We start from the raw sequence: 12394 nt of genomic DNA, 5'->3' as shown, positions 1-12394 counted from the left end.
GTGCTTAACAAGTCACAAGTTGCATGGACTCACTCTGTATGCAATAATAGTTTATAACATAATTTTTTTATGACTACCTCATCTCTGTACCCCACACACAATTATCTGTAAGGTCTCTCAATCGAGCAGTGAATTTCAAACACAGATTCAACCACAAAGACCAGAGAGGTTTTCCAATGCCTCGCAAAAAAGGGCACCTATTGGTATATGGGTAATTTAAAAAAAAAGCAGACATTGAGTATCCCTTTAAGCATGGTGAAGTTATTAATTACACTTTGGATCAATACAGCCAGTCACTAGAATGATACAGGCTTCCTTCCTAACTAATTTACCGGAGCGGAAGGAAACCGCTCTGGGATTTCACCATGAGGCCAATGGTGACTTTAAAACAGTTACAGAGTTTAATGGCTGTGATAGGAGAAAGCTGAAAATGGATTAACAACATTGTAGTTCCTCCACAATACTAATTTAAATGACAGAGTGAAAAGAAGGAAGCCCATCCAGCATACAAATATTCTAAAACATGCATTCTGTTTTCAATAAAGCACTAAAGTAAAAGCGCAAAAAATGTGGCAAAGAAACTAACTTAATGTCATGGATACAAAGAACACATCACTGAGTACCACTCTTAATAATTTCAGGCATGTGGGTGGCTGCATCATATTATGGGTATGCCTGTCATCGACAAGGAATAGAGTTTTCTTTATGATTAAAAATAAATGGAATAGAGCTAAGCACAGGCAAAATCTTACAGGAAAACCTGATACATTCTGCTTTCCAACAGACACTGAGAGACAAATTCACCTTTCAGCAGGAAAATAACCTAAAACACAAGGCCAAATATACACTGGAGTTGCTTACCAAGACAACATTGAATGTTCATGAGTGGCCTAGTTACAGTTGTGACTTAAAATCGGCTTAAAAATCTATGGCAAGACTTGTAAATGTCTACCAATGATCAACAACCAACTTGACAGAGCTTGAAGAATAAAAAATTAAAATACAATCCAGGTGTGCAAAGCCTTTAGAGACTTACCCAGACAGACTCACAGCTGTAATCGCTGCCAAAGGTGATTCTAACATGTATTGACTCAGGGGTGTGAATACTTATGTAAATGAGATATACTATTTGTATTTCATTTTCATTAAATTTGCAAAAATGTATAAAAACATGATTATACTTTGTCATTATGGGGTATTGTGGGTAGATGGATGAGAAAAAAATTATATTTATACATTTTGGATTTGTAACACAACAAAATGTAGAATGAGGGGGTATGAATAATTTCCAAAGGCACAGTAGATCCTCTGGTTATAACAGTTAAATACCCCATAAAGTCCACACTGTTGGAAATGTGAAGGAATATACAGGACAACAACCCCCTGCTTCTCCTCAAGTAGACTGTTTTCCAGTTACTAATCCTGCACAATCCTGGCTTGAATCATCACAGCACAGACTGGCATTTTTTTTGTAGCTGAGGTACATAGCATGATCCTCTAGGCCCCAGGGATCTCTATCTTCCTTCAGTAACAATCTCAGTTGATACATTGATATCACTGCCTGTGTGTCAATGTGCTTAATCAGTCTCAGCATCATGTATTCTGGACCGGCCTGCTCAGGTGGAAACTACAGCTGGCTGATTTAACTCAGGAAAGAAGCCATCTGCAAAAATAAAAATAACAACTCTTAAACAAATCTTGCTTGAAAGTTTGTTGATTCAGATGAGTAGATTTGGACGTCCATGCTCTAACGTTGCCATGTGATAACCCCAATGGTAAACAACAGAGTTCGTTTTTTTCACCCAGGAGAAATCAGTCACTGGTCTGTCAATGTGACAGATGTGAAAAGAGACCCAGATGCCAACAGAGTAGCAACAGAACCACAGACAAAAACAACACTATGCCAACAGAAACACTGCAGGAACACCGTGCTGAAGAGTTTCTCGCTAAGTCTTCAAGGTCGTGTCAATGTTTAATCTAATATTTGGTTTGTCGTGAAAAAACACTTTTCATTATATATACTGCATGCTCATTTGGAAGCATACAAGACTGTGTGGCTTTTTGAGTGCTTTAGTGTTCAATGGTCTGCCATGCTGAAATAGCATGTTTGATGAGGGAGATAAGGCTGACCGCCACATTGTTTGCGCCCAAGGGGACTGTGGTTGATGGCGTGTCCTCAGCCTTGCACTGTAATTAAAATTGAAACCCAGCTCTAATAAGCTTGGTTGATCATGAATATCTTGCATAATTCTGCAACTTTTTCATTATAAAAGTTAACTTCAGTATTTGTCACATAAGAGGCCTCTGGACTATTTAGGCTTTTGGGACAATTTTTAAAATCAGATATTATGACATTGTCCCTAGCTTTTGTATTTATTTAGTGGATGTTATCAACAGCTTAGAACTCCGAAAGTCAACTTTAAAGAGAAAAAAACACATAGAAAAACATGTTACCTCTCAAACCTGAATTAACAAAGCATATTGTCAAACTTAAAGGGCGACTGCATTTCCTAATTTGGCCTTGTTTTAGATTTAGTTCACTAAGAAATGCTAGCGGCCATGACTGAATTCAAACGTGACATGGGAAGAGTTAGCCAAATGATTTGGCCAATTAGCTTCAGCCAGCTGGTATGTGACCGTGGCAAAGTTGGTTTGACTTATGGACCGTCAATAAATTACACAATGTAAATGAGACAAGATTTTAATGTTGCACACCTTTTGGGTTTCTTATTAAATGCTTTCAATATTTGTATATACATTTGTACAATTTAAAGTTGGTTTGATGTTTTTAAGTCACTGAAATTTGGAGCTATTTGAATTTTAACATATTTTTCCATGTACATTGTGCAATTTACTGATGGTCCCTAACTAGCCCTATAGGGATATCCAAAGTCAACCCAAATTTACCATGGACATTACAATTGGATCGTAATTGATGATTACTTGTGTGCTGCCAGCTGTGGGCAGGTGTCACGGTTGTCGTAGGGTAGAGTGGACCAAAACGCAACAGGAATATGTGCAGTCATCTTTTTATTAAGGACAAAGAAGGTAAACCAAAACAAACACATACACAAAAAAAAAACACAACAACTAATAACAGGCCAGTAAGGCACAAAGCTATACACAGCACAATCTCCCACCAAAAAAACCATGAAAACAAACTCCTAATTATAGGACCTTCAATCAGAAGCAACGATAACCAGCTGCTTCCAATTGAAGGTCCAACCCCAATAAACTAAACATAGAAATAGACTAGACTAGACAGAACATAGAAATACACTAACATAGAACAGTGCCCAAAAACCCCAGAATACATATATCAAACAACCCTCTACATAGACACACACCCCGAACCACATAAACCAAATACCCCCTGCCACGTCCTGACCAAACTACAATAACAAATAACCCCTATACTGGTCAGGACGTGACAGCAGGATAGAAAAAAAAACTAACTTAATTTACGTGGTGATGCAGTAACAACTACAAGTCTCATAAAACTCTGTTTTTGAAAAGACTGATATTATCCTACCATATTTACACTTTGTAGTACATTTTGTCAGTATAATAAATGTTTCATATCGATGCCACATAGGCCGTTTTCTAAATTAGAAGTTGGTTTTTAGGGGCAGTTGCTCTTTAAAGAGTAACTTTCTTCAAGAACACTGACAAAGGGAAGTGAGACTAGAACAGTATACAGTGGCTTTCTATTTACATTCTGAAGGTTAATTGTGTAATCTTTAACATTGGCAAAATCTTGCTTCTTGACCAATGGATGCACCCAAGCGTGTGAAAAAAGCCTATGGCCCTGAGGTCTAATCCGACTCAATGCTGCTTTGCCATGGTACCTCGAGTGCTGTGCTCGCATGGCTGCTTCTTTACACACAAGGCTAAAGATAGATATGAGGCCTTTTCGTGAAGACATTCAGAATCTGTCATTTTTAATAAATAATAACCTAATCTCAGCAGCAGCCTATTTAAAATGTAAAAAATTTCAGCAGATAAACCTGAGCTCCGTGTTTGTCTTCAAGTGGTTCTTAGTTAAGTTAAACCAGGCTGTCTTATACCGAAAAGCCTAGTAAATAATGTATGATATACTGTATGTATGAATGGCAGGAGCAGAGCTCCTTTGGATTCTCTTTCTTCTTTGAAGTGATATTTTGTTTGGCAGGGTATGTTGCTATACTGTATGTTCACATGCCTTTTTCCTGCTCATATTACTTTATTGGAAATGGTAATACCGTCGCTTTCAACACAGTAATGTCAGGAAGATAATTGTGTCTTGTTTCTTTGTGTATATTGGCCTCTTTTTTTTATCTCTGCGGTACGTGTGACCTCACATTGTGCAAGTGATTATCCTACAGTCTCTGTGAGAATGCAAAGAGATTTCTTACCCCTGACTGATAAATTAGTCAGTTTGTGGAAATTCAACAAAAGCGCAATTGCAGCAGGCTCAAACAAGCGCTTGCCTTTTATCTGTTCCATCAGTCTTACATTCACACTCACTCACACAAACAAACTCACACATAGGGTAAACAACTATAAAAAGGATAATACATTCAAAGAACAGCAGTGTAGGGCCACATATACGTATATAACGACAGCTATAACAAAGCTTCACAAACACATAGAAGGCTGGTACTGCATCAGTGTTTGTGTATGTTGTGCAGTGGTAAGGGTGGTTATAAAAATACAGATGATTTTTGGCACAATGCAGCATATTAATAGGAAGGTTGGCCAGGGGTCTCATCCAGAACCAAAAGTCATTAGTAATATAGTGGCATCATAATGTATTATGTGGGTGAGATTGAGGCCTTGAGATCACACCACAGTCTGAATTAACTCTGGCTGCTTCTTTTGACCCCCCACGGTGCAATGTAATAAGAATACAAAGCTTCTCAGTCAGTGGATGTTATGCCGGCAATAAGAAAATATGAATAGATTTTATTAGAACCAAAAATATGTTTTGATGGAATCCCATACAGTTCTATTTAAGCAATAAGGCTAAGGGCTGTTCTTATGCACGATGCAACGTGGAATGCCTGGATACATAACCTTAGCAGTGGTATATTGGACATATACTGTTCAGGGTCTGTTATTGGACATATACTACAAACCCCCGAGGTGCCTTATTGCTATTATAAATGGGTTACCAAATTAATTAGTAAAATCACATGTTTTGTCATACCCGTGGTATACGGTCTGATGTAGCACAGCTGTCAGCAAATCAGCATTCAGGGCTCGAACACCCAGCTTATAATGATCTATTGATCACATAAATACAGAACATGTAAGGGTTTATTATGATGTGGTTTAGTGACCATGTTACCATCCTTTGACTGTGTATTGTAACCATTCTTTGACTGTAGGCTCACTTCATAAGACATATCATGTTTTAAGGAAAGAGCTTACACTTTTTGCCTGGAGTACAACTTATCTGTAATTACAATCAGTGCTTGACTTGGGCAAGAGCTCACCGGAGCTGAATACGGGCACGTCAAATCCTCTACTGCTTTAGTTCAACATTATTGTGTAGCTCCTGCCAATGCACCAAGTCTGGAACCAACAGGACCCTGAACAGCTTCTACCCCCAAGCCATAAGACTGCATAGTAGTTAGTAAAATAGTTAACAAAATAGCTACCCGGACTATCTTCATTGACCCTTTTTGAACTAACGTTTTTTCACATACGCTGCTGCTACTGTTTATTATCTATCATGTTGCCTAGTCGCTTTATTCCAAGTAGGTATATGTACAAATCTACCTCAATTACCTCGTACCCCTGCACATCAACTAGGTACTGGTACCCCGTGTATAGAGCCAAGTTATCGTTACTCATTGTGTATTTATTATTATGTGTTATTACTTTTCTACTATTATTACTTTTTCCATTTTCTCTCTGCATTGTTGGGAAGGGCCCGCAAATAAGCGTTTCACTGTTAGTCTACACCTTTTGTTAACGAAGCATGTGACAAATAACATTTCATTTGATTTGAAATAAGTACCGACACCTATTTCAGTCCAAGTCAAGCATTGATTACAATAATCAATTATTACAATGCCTTACTGTGGCAGGAGTGACATATCAATTCCCACTTGTCCCCTTTTGGAAACGGCTGGTGCATGACTTATTGATGAGACAGGCCGTATGCGTTCACTATTTAAATAGCATAATGTGCAGCACTCCCCTTTCAGTCATAATGTAATGGAAGTCGTGGCACTTCGGCTTGGCATCATAAATAACTTTTTAGAATGATCCCCCTCCCAATGAATATTGGGTGAGAGACAGATCATTTGGGAAATTGTTTATGTCAGGATTATGCGGACCTAATGCAGAGGAAAGGCCCACTCCTCTGGTTTTATGCCGACAATAGAAGGTGGAGATTCATGGGGTCCTTCTCCTGCAACAACTACTGTCAGTACTACTACTGCTATTGCTATGACTGCTATTCTGTTGCTTTTGCTTCTTCTACTATCAAATGTCATAGGGCAGTGATGGGGACACTGCCCTGTATAACATAGGTGAGGTACCATTGATATGCGGTGGCATACCAGGATGAGTACGGTCTAAAATCAATAGCCCTCCTTGAGCGGTTGACATTCTGTACTGTCAAAAAGGGCCTATAGCACGTGTCTTGACATGACTGATGTCAATTGTCTTACTATTATTGGTCTGTTTTTGTAAAGATACGCTCAACCTGTTCAATCTCCTGAAATCAAGATGTTGTACACAAAGATGGCCTGCAGCCTGTGCCACAATGCTCCAAATATGGATTTGCTGATCAAACATCTGCGTACAATGATACACACAATGATAACAGATTATAGACCTCAGACACGCTGAGACATCATTGTTAGTCACCTCAGAGATGGACTGTGGTCCATTGTCAAGGAAACATCAATCACGCCACACACATCCATGCCAGTGGAGGCTGCTGAGGGGAGGACGGCTCATAATAATGGCTGGAACAGAGTGAATGGAATGGCATTTAACACATGGAAACCAGCCATTACAAATACATGTAAACCATCCATTACAAACACATGGAAACCAGCCATTACCACGAGCCCATCCTCCCCAATTAAAGTGCCACAAACCTCCTGTGATGCACACACACACTGAATACTGAAGTCCATTACTATAGGCTTTAACATCCATCCTGCTCCCATTTGAGTTCTGTGTGTGTAGCCTTGATTGTACCCTACAGCTATTGTAGGAGAACTGACCTTTGTGACATTCTCAGTGAAATATAACGCTCTCCATCAAATCCTATAATAATGTAATGAGTCCATACACTGCAAAGGTACAGTATCATTAGAGGCCTCAGAAGGGGAGACATAAAAATATGTAAACAAAAAAGAAAAACACAGGGAGCTGTATCAGAAAGCAGGGTCAATAAGTTGGCCAGCTAACTTTGGTTCATATACATGCCTAGCTGTTGATATTCACAATGTTCAGAGATTTCTACCTTGTGTTCACATTAATGCTACTTAGTTGCATCTGTGTCTTCCTATGGCACAAATGTTCCACAGCAGAGGCCACTGGATGACGCAGAGAACCAGTGGTGACCTGTCATTTAGGGCAAAGGCCCACCTGTTTTGAGCCCCAACTGTTTAGCTAAAAACATATATAAACATATATACAGTACAGTCAAAAGTTTGGACACAGCTACTCATTCAAGGGTTTTTCTTTATTTTTTACTATTTTCTACACTGCAGAATAATGATGAAGACATCAAAACTATGAAATAACACATATGGAATCATGTAGTAACCAAAAAAGTGTTAAACAAATTAAAATATATTTTAGATTCTTCAAAGTAGCCACCTTTTTACTTGATGACAGCTTTGCACACTCTTGGCATTGTCTTAACCTGCTTCATGAGGTAGTCATCTGGAATGCATTTAAATTAACAGGTGTTCCTTGCTAAAAGTTCATTTGTGGAATTTCTTTCCTTCTTAATGCATTTGAGCCAATCAGTTGTGCTGTGACAAGGTAGGGGTGGTATACAGAAGATAGCCCTATTTGGTAAAAGACCAAGTCCATATTATGGCAGGAGCAGCTCAAATAAGCAAAGTGAAATGACAGTCCATCATTATTTTAAAACATGAAGGTCAGTCAACATGGAACATTTCAAGAACTTTTAACGTTTCTTCAAGCGCAGTTGCAAAAACCATCAAGCGCTATGATGAAACTGTTTCTCATGAGGACCGCCACAGGAAAGAAGACTCAGAGTTACTTCTGCTGCAAAGGACAAGTTCATTAGACAATCTCAGAAATTGCAGCCCAAACAAATGTTTCACAGAATTCATGTAACAGATACATGTGAACATCAACTGTTCAGAGGAGACTGCGTGAATCAGGCCTTCATGGTCAAATTACTGCAAAGAAACCACTACTAAAGGACACCAATAAGACAAAGAGACTTGCTTGGGACAAGAAACATGAGCAATGGACATTAGGCTGGTGGAAATCTGTCCTTTGGTCTGATGAGTCCAAATTTGAGATTTTTGGTTCTAACAGCCGTGTCTTTGTGAGACGCAGAGTAGGTGAACGGATTATCTCCGCCTGTGTGGTTCCCACCGTGAAGCATGGAGGAGGAGGTGTGATGGTGTGAGGGGGCTTTGCTGGTGACACTGTCAGATTTATTTAGAATTCAAGGCACACTTAACCAGCATGGCTACCACAGCAATCTGCAGCAATATGCCATCCCATCTGGTTTGCTCTTAGTGGGACTGCCATTTGTTTTCAACAGGACAATGACCCAACACACCTCCAGGCGGTGTTAGGGCTATTTGACCAAGAAGGAGAGTGATGGAGTGCTGCATCACCCGACCTCAACCCAATTGAGATGGTTTGGGATGAGTTGGACCTCAGAGTGAAGGAAAATCTGCCAACAAGTGCTCAGCATGTGTACGAACTCTTTCAAGACTGTTGGAAAAGCATTCCAGGCGAAGCTGGTTGAGAGAATGCTAAGAGTGTGCAAAGCTGTCATCAAGGCAAAGGGTGGCTACTTTGAAGAATCTCAAACACTTTTTTGGATACTACCGTAATTTCCGGACTATTGAGCGCACCTGAATATAAGCCGCACCCACTGAATTAAAAAATGTTTTTATTTTGAACATAAATAAGCCGCACATGTCCATAAGCCGCAACACCTCGGCCGTCTGCTCTCTGTGTGTTGACCCAGTCTTCGAGCTCATTTTCTAGTTCGGGCCATCTGCTTTTCTTCCCTCTGAAAGCTTTAGTTGTCTTTTTGCACTGAGTCAATTCCTCACGCTGCTGTTTCTAACGTCTTATCATCGACTCATTAAGACCAAGCTCCCGTGCAGCAGCTCTATTTCCTTTTCCAACAGCCAGATCAATCGCCTTCAACTTGAAAGCTGCATCATATGCATTTCTCCGTGTCTTTGCCATGATGAAGGTGACAAAATGACTATCGTAATCAGAATGATGGGAAGTTTGAGAGCGCTCGATTTAATCTAAACAGTAAACAAAAAAGTTGTTTGACCTTAACCCGTTCGGAAATTTCATGCCGCCAAAAAACTGAGCACATCACAGAATGTGTTTTTTTGGAGAAAAATTTTTGAAAGCGGGAAAAATCCATATATTAGCTGCGTCATTGTTTAAGCCGCGAGGTTCAAAGCGTGGGAAGAAAGTTGCGGCTTATAGTCCGGAAATTACGGTACATGATTCCATATGTGTTATTTCATAGTGTTGATGTCTTCACTATTATTCTACAATGTAGAAAATAGTAAAAGTAAAGAAAACCCCTTGAATGAGTAACTGTGTATTTTTTTTTTGCCTGTTTTGCATGTTATGTTGGCATCAATACGTCACATATCAGTTTACAAACAACGTAAACTTGAGTAAGGCAGCTCCAAAATGCAGGTGTTTCAGCCTAGCTCAGTGCTTTCTGTGGTGGTGGAAAATACAGAGCGTAGGGGTTAGTAATGTTCTCTAGTTGCGTCATTATTGGCTCAGTGTTCTGTCCCTCATGGGGACACTAGACTCCTTCACTTTTTAGACTCCTTCACTTTTTCCACATTTTGTTACGTTACAGCCTTATTCTAAAATGTATTAAATTGTTTTTTCCAATCGACACACAAAACCCCTTAATGACAAAGCAAAAACTGTTTTTTAGACATTATCAAAATAAAAACAGAAATATAACATTTACATAAGTATTCAGAACCTTTACTCAGTACTTTGTTGAAGCACCTTTGGCAGCCATTACAACCTTGAGTCTTCTTGGGTATGACACTACAAGCTTGGCACACCTGTATTTGGGGAGTTTCTCTCATTCTTCTCTGCAGATCCTCTCAAGCTCTGTCAGGTTGGATGGGGAGCGTCGCTGCACAGCTATTTTCAGGTCTTTCCAGAGATGTTTGATCGGGTTCAAGTCCGGGCTCTGGCTGGGCCACTCAAGGACATTCAGAGACTTGTCCCGAAGCCACTCCTGCATTGTATTGGCTGTGTGCTTAGAGTTGTTGTCCGATTGGAAGGTGAATCTTCACCCCAGTCTGAGATCCTGAGCGCTCTGGAGCAGGTTTTCATCAAGGATCTCTCTGTACTTTGCACCGTTCAACCTTCCCTCGACCCTGACTAGTCTCCCAGTCCCTGCCACTGAAAAACATTCCCACAGCATGATGCTCCACCACCAGGCTTCACCGTAGGGATAGTATTGGCCATTCAGGCCAAAGAGTTCAATCTTGCTTTCATCAGACCAGAGAATCTTGTATCTTGTCTTTTGGCAAACTCCAAGCAGGCTATCATGTGCCTTTTACTGAGGAGTGGCTTCCGTCTGGCCACTCTACCATAAAGGCCTGATTAGTGGAATGCTGCAGAGATGGTTGTCCTTCTGGAAGGTCCTCCCCTCTCCACAGAGGAACTCTGGAGCTCTGTCAGAGTGACCATCAGGTTCTTGGTCACCTCCCTGACCAAGGCCCTTTTTTAACCTTTATTTAACTAGGCAAGTCGGTTAAGAATAAATTATACTTTTCAATGATGGCCTTGGAACAGTCGGTTAACTGCCTTGTTCAGGGGCAGAACGTCAGATTTTTTACCTTGTCAGCTCAGGGAGTCGATCTTGCGACCTTTCGGTCACAAGTCCAACGCTCTAACCACTAGGCTACCTGCCGCCCCTTCTCCCCCCGATTGCGCAGTTTGGCCGGGCGGCCAGCTCTAGGAAGTCTTGGTGGTTCCAAACTTCTTCTATTTAAGAATGATTGAGGCCACTGTGTTCTTGAGGACCTTCAATGCTGCAGAAATGTTTTGGTACTGTAACGCCCTGACCATAGAGAGGGGTTTTTGTTCTTTATTTTGGTTAGGCCAGGGTGTTACATTGGGTGGGCGTTCTATGTGCATTTTTCTATGTTGGTTTGTTTCATTGATTTTGGCCGTGTGACTTCCAATCAGGCACAGCTGTAGAGTGTTGTTGCTGATTGGGAGTCACACATAAGTGCATGTTTTTCCGTTGGGGTTTTGTGGGTAATTGTTTCTGTTGAGTGTTTTGCACCTGACAGGACTGTTTGGCTGTCAGTTTTCTCGTTTTGTTTTGTGTGCGCCTTGGTCTACTCTCTCTCCCGACAGCCGTTACAGGTACCCTTTCCCAGATCTGTGCCTTGACACAATCCTGTCTCGGAGCTCTAAGGACAATTCCTTCGACCTCGTGGCTTGCCTTTTGCTCTGACATTCACTGTCAACTGTGGGACCTTATACAGAGTCTGCCTCTCCAAACCATGTCCAATTAAGTTGTAGAAACATCTGAAGGATGATCAATGGAAACAGGGTTCACCTTAGCTCAATTTTGAGTCTCAAAGCAAAGGGTCTGAATACTTATGAAAATAAGGTATTTCTGTTTAGTTCTTTTATTGTCATTATGGGGTTTAGTGTGTAGATTGATTAGGGAACAAAATATATTTTATCCATTTTAGAATAAGGCTGTAACGAAACAAAATGTGGAAAAAGTAAAGTGCTCTGAATACTTTCTGAATGCACTATATATATATAAAAATAGATATTTAACAGATTTAAGGCAGAGACGTAATTACAACAAAACATTTTTGGGGGCTTTTTACATTGTTACGTTCTGCTATTTTTTGTGACTGACATTCTTCTCCAGTGATTCTCTCCAAAGCAAACGTGTTAACATTATTACGGTATCTAGTGCTATCACGGCTGATGCACATGGCCATGGAGTTTGAGACAACATTGTCTGGGGCTCATCACAGTGGCACGACTAACAGTTTCCATGATGACAGTGCCCACACTCTGCCAAAGGGATTTCCAACCCCATTTCTGAAGGGAATTCTTATCATACGTGTTAGGGAAAGGAGCGCAGCGGTCAGAATGTAGGACTGTCAGTCATAAAGAGCTACAGCATCATTTATCA

This window comes from Salmo salar, chromosome 01 (genome assembly GCF_965601325.2).
Source record: "Salmo salar chromosome 01, fSalSal1, whole genome shotgun sequence".
Taxonomy (NCBI): Eukaryota; Metazoa; Chordata; class Actinopteri; order Salmoniformes; family Salmonidae; genus Salmo; species Salmo salar.
This window is presented reverse-complemented; position numbering follows the sequence as displayed.